Source organism: Octopus sinensis, linkage group LG13 (assembly GCF_006345805.1).
Source record: "Octopus sinensis linkage group LG13, ASM634580v1, whole genome shotgun sequence".
In the NCBI taxonomy this organism is placed as follows: domain Eukaryota; kingdom Metazoa; phylum Mollusca; class Cephalopoda; order Octopoda; family Octopodidae; genus Octopus; species Octopus sinensis.
Genome location: NC_043009.1, coordinates 23837769 through 23852768, shown reverse-complemented (window position 1 = coordinate 23852768; position 15000 = coordinate 23837769). Strand labels below are relative to the sequence as shown.

Below are 15000 nucleotides of genomic sequence, written 5' to 3'. Positions count from 1 at the left end.
CAGTTATATACAATTCTCCCCCAGGGGTGTGAGAAGTGAAGTGTGATTACAGCCGTTTCGTAAACTTCGTGTAGTATTAATTTCAGTCTGCAAATCGTACACATTTGCATCAATATGCATGCCTGGCATTATAAACGACAATTGTATCCTGAATCTATATTTCATTCTACTTCTGCTCTTTTATATACGTATACACACATACACGCATACACACACACGCACACACGCATACAGGCACACTCACACGCACGCACACCCATACACACAAACACACACAAACACACACACACGCGCACACACAAACACACTTGATAGACATGCTCTGAGATCCCGCCAACCAAATTCACTTAGAAAATATTTGTCGGCCAGGAGCCATAATGAAAACACTTGTTCAAGATGCCGCACAGTGGGACTACATCCGAAACCACGAAATTGTAACCCTATTTATGTATGTTTTCTCTTTTAGTTTTGCTTAAGTTCTTACTACAGTTCAGATCAGGGGCTGATAAAGCGACGAGACTTTTTGAGTTAAGAGTTCCCTCTATAATATAAACTGGTTAAGTTGGTGTGCTGGTTGAGCTTTCGATGCACACACCTAAGTGTGTGTACCTATTCATCCAAAGACTCTCAGATGGAGAATATTTGCAATGTCTCACAAATTTTCACTGTGACGCTAATAGAATGGATTTGGAATCGCGTTAGATTTTTTTCTTTTTGCTCTTTCTTCGAAAAACTTAGAATTTCTAGTTTTTTAGTAAATTTGTAGGTGCATAGCCTAATGCACCTATGATGAGCAGCATAAAATATGGATTTAATATACAATTGTATTTTAATATACACACACACATATATATATATATATTATATATATATATATATATATATATATATATAATATATATATATATATATATATATATGTATATATATATATATATATATATGTATATACATATATACACACATCAAGCGAGAGATAAAAGACTTGTGTATTAACCGGTTCCTAACTTAAATGCTTTTCAGGTCAATAAATTTTAACCAGATTGATTCATTTTTAGATCGAACAGGGTTAATTCACTTCTTATTTTCTATTACCCCCTAGAGGTCAACAAAGATGGGACAATACAATCTGATGGGGCCAGATGGTTTACAAAGAGATGAAAGCGTTTAAAAATTAATCTATAATATAAATTGGACATGGGCGATTGTTGTATTCTTTCTTGTCTTGAGGTTCACAGCCAAACGGCTGGGTGGATTCGCATGGAAAATGGCACACATGTGGAGACGGATGCATAGATTGGAATGCGGTATTTTTTTCCTAGCCCCCATACTTACCGAGAAAATCGATCGATTAAAACTTTTTCTAATGGAATTCCCCATTAAAACAACCAGTTGCTCATACAGCCGATATATACCATTTCGCTAGAAACAAGGGGAGTACAGGATGACAGTGAGCCAAAAATTTCGCTATGCTTTCTCTCTTCTTTCACCTCTGTGGGGTTAATAATTTTAATCTTTAGTTACAGTTTCTCATTCAAACTACATAATAGGCAGAATTATCGGATTAAGACAGTAGGGAGATTTGGTTGCTATTTCTACTAGGTCAAGCTACCATGAAGAGGTCTGAACTTAATTTTCCTTCACATATTTGCATTTCAAGCATTTAACAATCCTTTCCATAAATCAACTATCGTAAACACACGCACACGCGCAATCACGCACGCACGCACGCACACACACACACACACACACACACACACACACACACACACACACACACACACACACACACACACGTCCATTTCATATATCTTCTTTCAATTTCTGCTCTCTGCAAATAAAATTTTTACGAATACGACTGCTTACAAAAATAAGGATTAATTTATAATGTCTTTCTATGTTCATAAATAAATCAATGTTTTAATGATTAGACAGCGGTCCAATACAACAGCTCTCAGAAACAGACTACGTACAAATTCGTTCTTCAGAACTCCTGAAGCTGTTTTCTGACAGGGGCGGAGAGTCACAAAATTTTCATACAGCTGGAAGCTCCAAGGGGGCCGAAATGATAAGATTGAGAAACGCTGTTGTAGATTATGCCAAACCGAAAATGATCACAGCCACATCATCCAAACAGACCGGGTGAAACCGGGCTTAGCTGCTAGTGATATATAAAATCGGATGTATTTACAATCACAAGACACAAAACAATGAAGTGGTGGCACGGGTTCTGCTTCGACCCGACAAACTGCGTGCCACCACTGATACCTTATGTAAATTCTTTATGGGATATTCATGTGGGTACATTCATTCGTAACATCTGTATCTTACTCTTCCATCTTTTCCAAAACACAACAGCTGACAAGCATCTCCTCTCCAGCCCTATTTTCCTCTTCAGATCAAAAATGAAAAAAATTCACCAATGCAGGGCCAGAGATACAGGTGCCGGTCGAAAATCCTTTCATTCTGGTCTTCCATATAACCTATTTCGCAACTGCCACTACTATAAGAAAACAAATCTTACCATTTCTATTCAAGGAGGAGGGTGGGGCAATTTTTACAATTGACTCAGCAGACAGCTGTACTCTTCCAACACTTGACAACAGTTGTTCGACATAAGTCCACAGATCCGACACACCTGAACACTATACAATCGCATGCAGGACGGTTTCCCTATCCTGCACGCATCTTGGGCGAGTCGGTGAGACGGAGCAACCATGCCTTGCGAGCTTATCCCGGACAGGTAATGCGCCTTGATAACACTGCCAGGCCAGGGATTTCTGGAAATCATCCAGAGATCCCGGCCCGAATATTCATCGGAACAGGCTGGTGAGATGATCATTGTCGAGGCCTAGGGTCTTCACTAAGGTATCATCACACTTCGACTCTACTAACCATCTATAGAATGACACAGCTGAACCACCACCATCGCATTGCCCAAGCGATAGAAAAGTACAAGACCCCTTCGGACTCCGTGTACCAAGTGCTCAACTTAGATCTACGATAGACCCAGGATTCCAGTCCACAAAAACGTGTGAATTTGGAAGGTAGAGCCACAGATGTCTCAGCCTCAGTGCATATCTGCGCATCATCCGCCACGGCATCCTTAGCCCACCCTTTAACGGTTGTTGGCAGCAGATAGAGCACCTCACAAATGGTCCTTTGCCCTTCCTCAAAAAGCGAAAGAGCAGTCATTCCAACTTGGTCAGCCAAGAATCGGGACAGTGCACGACGATTAGGCGGTAAATAATCACAGATGCGATAAACACATTGGCACCCTCCGCCCTCCTTTTCGGGGATAGCCACTGCCCAGACCAGATCTGGGTTAGGTGGGTCACCCTGCTCGATAGTTCGCTCTAATTCTCTGTCTGGAAATCTGGTCTAAACCAGACCCCTAGCAGTTCAATCGGACCTTCTATCCAACGTCCCACGACGCCGTTAAGAGGTATCAACTTACCGATTGTCTTTTCACAGTTAACCTTTGCTCTTGCCACTGTCTCATATTCCTTAATGGCGTTGCCTACTCTCTATAGAGGGTAGGCGACTAAAATGGACTAAATTATTCAATTTACTTAAGCAGTCGGGTCTGATTAAGTGAAATTTAGCTGCTATTTCGAGCATAATATACAACCAAGTACAGGTAGCCACGTTGTATAATTAAAATACAAATTGATCAGTATACAACCAAAAGGCTTTTCAGCGAAGGCCATCTATTTCTTTTCGGGTAATGTATATCTTACAAACTCCTATCCTGGTGGTGCTGGACAGGTGAAAGGACTCTCTTTACTCTTTTACTTGTTTCAGTGATTTGACTGCGGCCATGCTGGAGCACCGCCTTTAGTCGAGAAAATCGACTCCGGGACTTATTCTTTGTAAGCCTAGTACTTAATCTATCGGTCTCTTTTGCCGAACCGCTAAGTGACGGCGACGTAAAACCAGCATCGGTTGTCAAGCAATGCTAGGGGGACAAACACAGACACACAAACATACACACACATATATATATACATATATACGACGGGCTTCTTTCAGTTTCCCTCTACCAAATCCACTCACAAGGCTTTGGTCGGCCCGAGGCTATAGTAGAAGACACTTGCCCAAGATGCCACGCAGTGGGACTGAACCCGGAACCATGTGGTTGGTAAGCAAGCTACTTATCACACACCCACTCCTGCGCCAAGCTAATATGGAGATGCTCCATAATAGCTTGGCCTCTGTCCTTTCGGTTAAGGCGGCAAGTTGGCAGAAAAGCGGCGAGTTGGCAGAAACGTTAGCACGCCGGGCGAAATACTTAGCGGTATTTCGTCTGACGCTACGTTTTGAGTTCAAATTCCGCCGAGGTCGACTTTGCCTTTCATTATTTCGGGGTCGATTAAATAAGTACCAGTTACGCACTGGGGTCAATATAATCGACTTAATCCGTTTGTCTGTCCTTGTTTGTCCTGTCTCAATTTAGCCCCTTGTGGGTAGTAAAGAAATAGGTATTTCGTCTGCCGTTACGTTCTGTGTTCAAATTCCGCCGATGTCGATTTGCCTTTCATCCTTCCGGGGTCGATAAATTAAGTACCAGTTACGCACTGGAGTCGATGTAATCGACTTAATCCCTTTGTCTGTTCTTGTTTGTCCCCTCTATGTTTAGCTTCTTGTGAGCAATAAAGAAATAATAATATGGAGCATCTCCTTCCAAAGTCAAAAATGGGTTTGTTTTGGGTCAACACATATACCGAGAAAAACAAGCAAAGTAACAGAAGTTTTAAAACGAAGACATGGGAAAGAAAAGCAATCCGTTAGGGAAACATATGCATTACACGTCAGCCCTTAACCTGGAACCTACAAGTGAGGCAGACGAGAGTTACCCTAAAAGGTGTTGGATGAGGCACTGAGGCAGAGCTGAGAAAACAGTGATCCAATTGAAGAGATCAAAAAAGAGAGCAAAGGGCTTAAGTCATAAGTGTATCTTGGACTACATTATCCAGAGTGCTTTCTCTAAAAAGTAAATAGTTGGATGCTATTCGAGCTAGATTTGACTGTTATTTTGAGCAGAAAATACTACCAAGTAGAGGTAAACACGTTGCGTATATTAAAATATAAATGGTCATATCGTACATAAAACCACATTTTCTTCATGAATTAGATATTTCTTTTTGTTAGCTACTGTTGTAATACATTTTGTATTTGCTTATTGGCGGGTAAGGGCAAATCGGAAGATCTACTTGTCATTCCGGTGGTACATTGAGCAATGATAATCGTATTAACAATGGTTATTCTCAATAATCATTTCCCCATTTCTTTATGTAACGGAACAGAGAACTACAGGCGATTAGTGGAAGGGCATTACAATGCTGCACCCTTCATTGTGGTTTTTGTGTTTTTCGTTTCATGCGCGCACACACACACACACACACACACACACAGACGCACACACCCCAGACGCACCCTCACACATATTCATGAACAAGTGCAGGTACGCATTTATGTATATATACGTGTGTGTGTGTATATATAAATATATATGTGTGTGTCCGTGTGTGTATACATACACATGTATAGACAGATGATAGATAGATAGATAGATAGATAGATAGATAGATAGATAGATAGATAGATAGATAGATAGATATTCCTTAACTGATTTCAACTTTAGTACTACGGCCAACCTGGAGCACCCACATATAACTATGAAATATAGTGCGCACGTGCGAGTGCCTATGTGTGTGTGTGTGTGTGTATGTATACAAATATAAATACATACATACACAATGTGTTATACATATATATTTATTGTACTTGACATCTACCTATAATGAATTATATACACACATTGTACCATAATATATATATATGGCATGGCTCAGGGGTTAGAGCGTTGAGCTTACGATCGAGAGGTTGTGAGCTCGAATCCCGAACCGGGCTTCGTGTTGTGTTCTTGAGCAAGACACTTTATTTCACGTTGCTCCAGTTCACTCAGCTGTAGAAATGAGTTGCGGCGTCACAGGTGCCAAGCTGTATTGGCCTTTGCCTTTCCCTTGACATCGGTGGTATGGAGAGGGGAGGCTGGTATGGATGGGTGACTGCTGGTCTTCCATAAACAACCTTGCCTGGACTTGTGCCTGGGAGGGTAACTTTCTAGGTGCAATCCATGTGTCGTGATCGAAGGGTTCTCAGATATAATCTATAATATATATATATATATATATATATATATATATATTATATATATTATATATATATATATATATATATATATTATATATTATATATATATATATATTATATTATATTATATTATATTATATTTTATATTATATTTATATAAGACGTATAATATAAGTGTTGAAGAATTTGTACCGGATTTTTACAGAGTTTTGAATACTTTTAAACATATTTTTGCAACTGTCTGATGATACAGACATAGACTTACCCAAATGTATCAATAAATTAGCATTGATATTTTTTTTCACCGTTGTTACAATCATCTGAAATGGAACGGTCAAAGTGCGATATTCGAGCAATTTTGCTATTCAACTTCAAATAAGGACGTAAAGCAGCTGAAACTGTTCGAGATATTAACGAAACGTTTGGTGACGAAATTATCAGTGAATGGTTTAAACGATTTCGCAGTGGAGACCTGAGCCTTGAAGAACGTGAGCGTAGTGGACGCCCATCTACCATCGATGACGGTCAACTAAACACCGTCATTGAGGAAGATCCACGTAAAATCACTCATGAACTGGCAAAAGAACTTCAAGTTAGCCTGAAAACTGTCTGCAACCTTTTGCATGCGATAAGAAAAGCAAAAAAGCTCGACACATGAGTACCACACGATTTGAATGAAAATTAGAAAATGCGCAGATATGAAATTTGCTCGTCGCTTCTTCACAGTAACCAGATCGATCTATTTCTCGACCGTTTTGTAACTTGCAATGAAAAGTGGATTCTGTCAATTATAAAAAACGTTCTTCGTAGTAGTTGGACCAAAATGAAGCACTGAAAACTTCCCTAAATCCGAGCTCTTCAAAAAGAAGGTTATGGTGATTGTTTGGTGGTGTACTGCTAGACTCATACGCTATAACTTCTTAAAACCCATAAAAACCATTACTGCAGAAACATATTGCCATGAAATTGCCAAAATGAACGAAAAGCTGCTACTACAACAGAAGAGGGCCAATCATTCTTCATGACAATGCTCGACCACACGTTTCACTAATGACGCTCCAGATGTTGAGAGAACTTGGCTACGAAGTTTTCAAGCCAGCTTATTTCCCAGGCCTTTCTCCTACCGACTATCACTTTTTCAAACACCTTGATGGTTTCCTGCGAGAGAAGTTCAAAAATCAAACCGATGCTGAAAGTGCGTTCAAAGAGTTTATCAGCTCCAAAACTCCAAATTTTTATGTTACCGGAATAAACAAACTTGTAACTCGTTGGGAAAATGTGTTGATTGTAATGATGAATAGAATTTTGATGAATAAAATTTCCGCATTGTCGAAATATATTGTGATGAATTTCATGTTTCAAAACATTGCTTACTTTTTACTCAGCCTGATATATATCCGAGGTCTGATCAGTAAGTATCCGGATTGTTGCTATCGTAGCGAAGCTAAAACACGTAGAGTAAAAGCACTTGGCACAGATTGACCTTGAACACTGTTGTGCAAGTCCAATAAGTTTTAACGCTCTAGCGCACTTGTGCTGTTTACAGCAGTGCTTGGAAGAAACGTGTGTAGCGTGTGATCGTCGCATTGACCATGACAAAGAAAGTTGTCATGGCAATACCTGCTCAGATGCCTATAGAAAGTTGCAGAAAGTGTATGGAGAGGAAAGTATGAGCTGCACAAAAGTGTACCGGGGGTTCAGACGTTTCCAAGATGGCCGAAAAAATGTCGATATTGCCGAACGTTCTAGGAGACCTGCAAGAAGATGTGCAGATTATTTATGGTTCAGTTCAGTCTATATCACTGAAGATTTGGGTATGAGATGCGTGTCTAACAAGTTTGTGCCAAAACTGCTTTCTGCTGAACAAAACGACACTCGGGTTTCAGTTGCACAAGATCTCCTTGATTGTGTCGAGAACGATGAAAACTTTTTGAAAACTTTGCCTAAACCTCTGAAGAGGTATCGCCAAGCTTTTGATGCAGATTCTCTGCTCAGCTTTCTCTGTATTCGACGGGCTTCTTTCTGTTTCCATGTACCAAATTCACTCATAACTATTTGGTCGGCCCGAGGCTATAGAAGAAGATACTTGCTCAAGGTGACACACAATGGGGCCGAATCTAGAACCATGTGGTTAGGAAACAAGTTTCTTACCACACAGCTATGCCTGCGTCTAAAAAGGATATCACACATCGTTAACACCCCAACGCGCTGACCGATTGCGTCGCATGTATATATATATTTGTGTGTGTGTGTGGTGTGTGTGTGTGTGTGTGTGTGTGTGTGTGTGTGTGTGTGTTTTGTGTGTGTGTGTGTGTGTGTGTGTCTGTGTCTGTGTCTGTGTATGTGTGTGTGTATACAGCTTGGCCCAAAAGTAGGTTTACGAAGGCACTTTAAATTTCTTTTAAAACATTTAATTACATTTAAATTTCTATCTTACAATCATATTGTTTACGCACATCTTAAAGAGACAATGTTTAAACTCTCAGATGCTCAAAATGCCCTCCTTCAACATTGCAACATTCTTCAAACCTCTTCAGAACACTCTGACACACAGTGCGACACAAATTCCGATCTCCATCAATTCCAGTGAATGCGTCAGAAATATAATCCTTTAATTCATTTACAGTTTTGGGATTCCTCCCATAAACCTTGTTCTTTACAAAACACCAAAAAAAGAAATCCATTGGTGTCAGGTCAGGTGAACGTGGTGGTCATTCGATGCTGACCTGTCTTCCAAACCAACGCTGTGGAAAGGCTTGGTTAAGGTAGTCTCTTAAAGTCAACGCATAATGAAGAGGTGCTCCATCTAGCTGAATAATGGTTTCATATTTTTTTTATAAATGAGATCTAAACTGCTAATATATGAAAGTGAAAGAGATAGTTGAATAACCGTAAACCTATTTTGGGGCCACCCTGTATACATGTGTGTGTGTGTGTATACGGTTCATCTGTTTCAGTCAGCCATGCTGGGGCACTGCCTTGAATAATTTTAGTCGAATGTATCGGCCACAGTACTTTTTATAATCCTTATTACTGATTTTATCGGTTTATTTTGCCGAACTGCTAGATTACAGGAACGTAAACCCCTAACACCGGTTGTCAAGCGAGAGGGAGGAACGAACACAGACACACATGACTAATACACACACACACACACACCACATATATATATATATATATAATATATATATATATATTATATATATATATATATCTATATATATATATATATAATATATATATATCTATATATATATATATATATTATATATATATATATATAAGTTATATTCGTAGACACTTTAACATGGTTGTCTGTTCGAGCGGATTCTACTGCGATTTTTTAACTCCAAGAGGACAGCTCTTCTAGCTGGTTAACGATGCACAGCTGCATCCGAACAGAGGAACGAACGCCTACTATCTCCAAGCGACGGGACCAGTAGAACAGTCCTGGTTTCGGGTTATTTTTGCCACTACTCAGTACTGGACACCTCGTCTGCTAGGGATATTAAAGTAGCTTTGAATATTACTTGTTAGTACAACAATTGCGTTGATCTCTAGAGGGATGTTAAAACTAGCATTTTTGCTGATATATATATGTGTGTGTGTGTGTGTGTGTATGTGTGTGTATGTGTGTGTGTGTATATGTATATATATATGTATGTGTATATAATATATGTATGTATATATATATATATATATATATATATATATATATATATATATATATATATTTTATTTTATAGAAGGAGCTTCTACAGACTAGAACTGTTTTCATTCAAAGAATCATCAGGAAGCTTCCTGATTTCTTTTGAATGAAACAGTTTCTAGTCCTGTAGAAGCTCCTTCTATAAAATAAATTATTTACCTTCTGCTATGTATTGAGTACCTTATTTACTGTGGTTAACCCCGACTCAACCCGGGACCTACATATATATATATATATATATATATATATTATATATATATTATTATATATATAAAAGTAAATAAATGGTACAACGAGGCACCGATATTTACTGGAAAATACCAATCGTAATAAATACGACGCTATTGTATAGCTTCACTGCGTATATACTAGCAAAGACGCGTGTGTGCAACAAACATGAAAAAAATTTGTCTAACCTCTAGGAAGTACATCTGAAAAATGGAAAACCTAGAATTGGATAATGCAGTACCGGTTTCAGACTCTTCAAATACGTTTGACAACGTAGATTTGATTTGTCTTCTAGACAAAATTTCATATGTTGCTTACGGGCTATCTTTTACTGGAAAGCAATACTTTCGTATTGCATTATTATTTTCATATATATATATATATATATACATACATACGATGGGCTTCTTTGAGTTTCCTGCTACCGAATCTACTTACAATGTTTTGGTCTGCCCAATGTTATAAAAGAAGAGATTAGCACAAGGTGCCCCACAGTGGGACTTAACACGGAACCATGTGGTTGGAAGCAAGCTTCTTACCACAGAGCCACGCCTGTACCTATATGTATAGATAGATAGATAGATAGATAGATAGATAGATAGATAGATAGATAGATAGATAGATAGAGAGAGAGAGAGAGAGAGACATATATATATATATACATATACATAAATAAATAAATATATATATGTGTGTGTGTATGTGTGCATGTGTGTCTGTCTATTTGTCTGTCTGTCTGTATGTATGTATGTATGTATGTATGTATGTATGTATGTGCATCTGTTATGCACATACATAGATTACACAAATAAACATGCATGTAAGCAGGTACACATGCACAACACCTTATCTAAAAAGGAAACATTTCAGATTATTGTTATAGCCCAGTGCTAAGAATAGTGCCCCCTCCTCCAAAATTTCCAGATTCCGAAAACAATGTACATTAGTTCAGATCAAGAGCTATGAGAGCCGCTGCCTGGTACGTCATCAGGACATTATTATTATTATTATTATTATTATTATTTTATTATTATTATTATTATTATTATTATTATTATTATTATTATTGTTATTATTATTATTATTATTATTATTATTATTATTATTACTACTACTACTACTACTACTACTACTACTGCTACTACTACTACTGCTACTACTACTACTGCTGCTGCCGCCTCTACTACTGCTACTACTACCATTATTATTATTATTATTATTATTATTATTATTATTATTATTATTATTATCATCATCATCATCATCATTATTATTATTATTCTTTAGTACACGCTAATTTTTCTCTCTCGTTCTTTGTTCTTATCTCAACATACTCGGTTTGTTGCATGAATTAGTCATGTAATTCCATTCTTTCCATTTGCTCTCCCTTCTTACTTTGAATTCTACTGTTTCAACTATTCTTAGACATCTGTAGTTGCCGGTAATATTCTTTGTTTATTATGCATATGATTTTTTTCAATCACCATATCGCAGTTCTAACACTGTCTTCTGCATTCAGCAATCCTCTGCCTCATTCCGTTTTTAACAGATAGGGGCTGGCGGAATTATTACTTTTAGGGCAGTGTGCGTTGTGCATTGTAAGCAGCTTTCTAGTTCTTCTAGCCAGGTTCTGTAGCACCTCTCAAGTTCATTTCAGAAAGGGAGAAGAGTAACTGAATGCTGCGTAGCCCAAGTCATTATTACTTTAATGATATTCCCTGTATTTAATGCTTATTTTGTTATTGAGTGAGAGAGCAATGAATGCCATCGAAGTGACACTGGGGCACAAGTACACGAAGTCCAATATAACCATCATGACTACTCGTCTGCTAAGGATACACCAGGCACATGCATCACAACCATACATTCGTGACATGATGATTTCGTATCGCGCTAAACAGCACATTTCCTTGCAGGTGGGACCCAGTTAGAATTTCTTTCGGGTCGAGTAGCCTATCTTGCTGAAAAGGTCCTTCAATAAAGCTTGTTTAAGGATGATGAATGAAACACCCATGTTTCCACGGGTGAATTATTCAAATCCCAAAGAATTGCTCTCAATACATGGCTATGATACTCTTCCAATACTTCTGCTTATGATCGGATATGTACATATTGTCAGCCCCCAAGAGAAATACTCAACTGATTATTATTGTCGTCATCATCATTATCATTATCATCATCATAATTATTATTATTATTATTGAATGAGAGAGCAGTTCATGCCATCAAAGCGACACTGGGGTCAAATATACGAAGCCTAGTATACCCATCATGACTACCTGTCTGATAAGGGTACACCAGGCACATGCATCACAACCATATGTGCGCGACATGGTGATCTCATACCAAGATAAACAGCACATGACCTTGCAGGTGGGGAAGAGTTAGAATTTTCTTCAAGTCGAGTAGCCTATATTGCCCAAAAGGTCCCTGAATAAGGGTTGTTTAAGGAAGTTTAACGAAACACCCATGTTTCCAAAGGTGAATTATCCGAATTCCAAAGACTTCCTCTCAACACATGACTATGATGCTCCCCAACTACTTCGGTAATTATCTTCAAGAAACACAATTAGTATCTTTATGACAATGTGCTCCATATACATATATGTGTGTGCGTGAGTGTGTGTGTATGTGTACTCATATATATATATATATATATGTATATATATATATATATACTGGAGTAACCACATAAAAGTGAAACAAGGTGGGAAAAGGAGTACTCAAATACCAGGGGTAGAGTATGCTTTATTTAAAAGCAGCAGAAATTCAACAAAAGTGTTACTTGGAGTTTCACGTTCCCGTTCGTCGGACAGTTTTGTTCAAATATATCTGTATATATATATAATATATATATAATATATATATATATATATATATATATATATATATATATACATATATATATATATATATCATATATATATATATATATATCTATATATATATATATATATATATATATATATATATATATATATATATATATATATATATATATATATATATATATATATATCTATATATATATATATGGCATGGGCTATATCTATATCTATATATAGGCGCATGCTCAGTGGTTGAGCGTCGAGCTTACGATCGTGAGGTTGTGAGCTCTAATCCCGGTCCGGGCTGCGTGTTGTGTTCTTGAGCAAAGCACTTTATTTTCACGTAGCTCCAGTTCACTCAGCTGTAGAAATGAGCTGCGACGTCACAGGTGCCAAGCTGTATCGACCTTTGTCTTTCCTTTGGATAACACTAGTGGCGTGGAGAGGGGAGGCTGGTCTTCCATAAACAACCTTGCCCGGACTTGTGTCTAGGAGGGTAACTTTCTAGGTGCAATCCCATGGTCATTCATGACCGAAGGGGGCCTTTACCCTTATATATTTATATTTATATTGTGTCTGGGGAGAGACAAAAACGAAATTTATATTTATATTTATATATGAATATCTAGATATATATATATATATATATATATATATTAATAAATAAAACATATGCATATATATAAACATATATGTACGTACCTACCTCCACATGTACATATACACGCATCTATGAGTACAGGACACCAAAAAGACGTCGAACACAATGAGAAACGAAAACATAGACACAAACCCAAGGAACTGGACATTTTTTTAAACAAAAAATAGAGTACAGGACAATTAACACAAAGAAAAAAACCCTTCTTCATCGCTATGGTTTCATCTACTCTACGTTTCGAAGGATATATATATATATATATATATATATATATATATATATATATATATATACCGGGAAGCTTTATGAAAATAAACAAAAGACGAAGGCAGGTGGGAAAACAAACGAACAATTGTATTAGTATGGCGCTCAGGAAATATAAATAAAACAAGTCTTTAACGTTTCGAGCCTACGCTCTTCAACAGAAGATACACAGAAGGAGAAAACACGAAGAAGGAGAGAAAAAATGCGTGCAGTAGCTAACGAATCAACATGGCGATCTGATTTCGGCCAGAGGTCAAGATCAAACATGAACGCGAGAGCGAAATAAGGGGAGATATAGGGTTGAGGGACCAGCTAAAAGTGCGTGGGAGGGGTCTGGATGTGTATGTATAGGTTGGTGTATGTATTAGTATGTATAAGGGTGTGTGTTGTGTTTGTGTGTGTTTGAGAGAGTATCAGTGCGTGGGATTGGTCTGGACGTGCGTATGTATGGGGTTGGTGTATGTATTAGTATGTATTATATGTATTAGTACGTATTGGTATGTATAGGTGTGTGTGTGTGTGTGTGAGAGAGTATAGTGCGTCGTATGCGGGGTCTGGACGTGTGTATGTATAGGGTTGGTGTAAGTATTAGTATGTACTAGTATGTATTAGTACGTATTAGTATGTATTAGTTGGTGTGTGTATTAGTATGGCACATCATATGTGATGTGATGTGTAAGTCATGTGGTGTATTGAGGAGAAGAGGGGGAGGGGAATAGGGGGGAGAAGGGGAGGGGAAGAGAGGGGGAGGGGAGTGAAGAGGAGAGGATGGGGAGAGAAGGGGAGGAGAGGGATGAAGGAGGAAAGAGGGAGAGGGTGAGAGAGAAGGGGAGAGAGGGAGTGAGGGAGCAGAGGGAAGAGGAAGAGGAGGAGGAAAGAGGGAAGAAGGAAGGGGAGTTAGGGGTGAAAGGATGAAGGATAAGAGTGGGGTCGGGGGAGAAAGGATAGGTGAGGAGGGGGAGAGGGGGTTAGATGAGGAGGGGGGAGAGTTGAGACCAAATGGCGTATAAGAGCGAAGAGAGAAGATTAATTCCTGTTCACGCGGCGCAAACGGGAATCCGGATGGCCTCTGTGTAAGGACAAACCGAACACAGATAGGTGTTGCAAGGAGGTGACCGGTGGAGCGGAAATGGCGTGAGACCGGTGTCGTGTCGCAG

General features: G+C 38.4%; 1 protein-coding gene across 1 annotated transcript in view; it reads left to right on the top strand.

Annotated features, from left to right (window-relative positions):
- The first annotated feature begins 1779 nt into the window (after nucleotides 1–1779).
- The window catches only part of LOC115218537, a 43944-nt gene continuing 30723 nt past the window's right edge, over nucleotides 1780–15000 (top strand). Inside the window, exon 1 of the mRNA XM_036508226.1 lies at nucleotides 1780–1796. The gene's annotated coding sequence lies outside the window, so the exon portion shown is untranslated. The remainder of the gene's footprint in view (nucleotides 1797–15000) is intronic.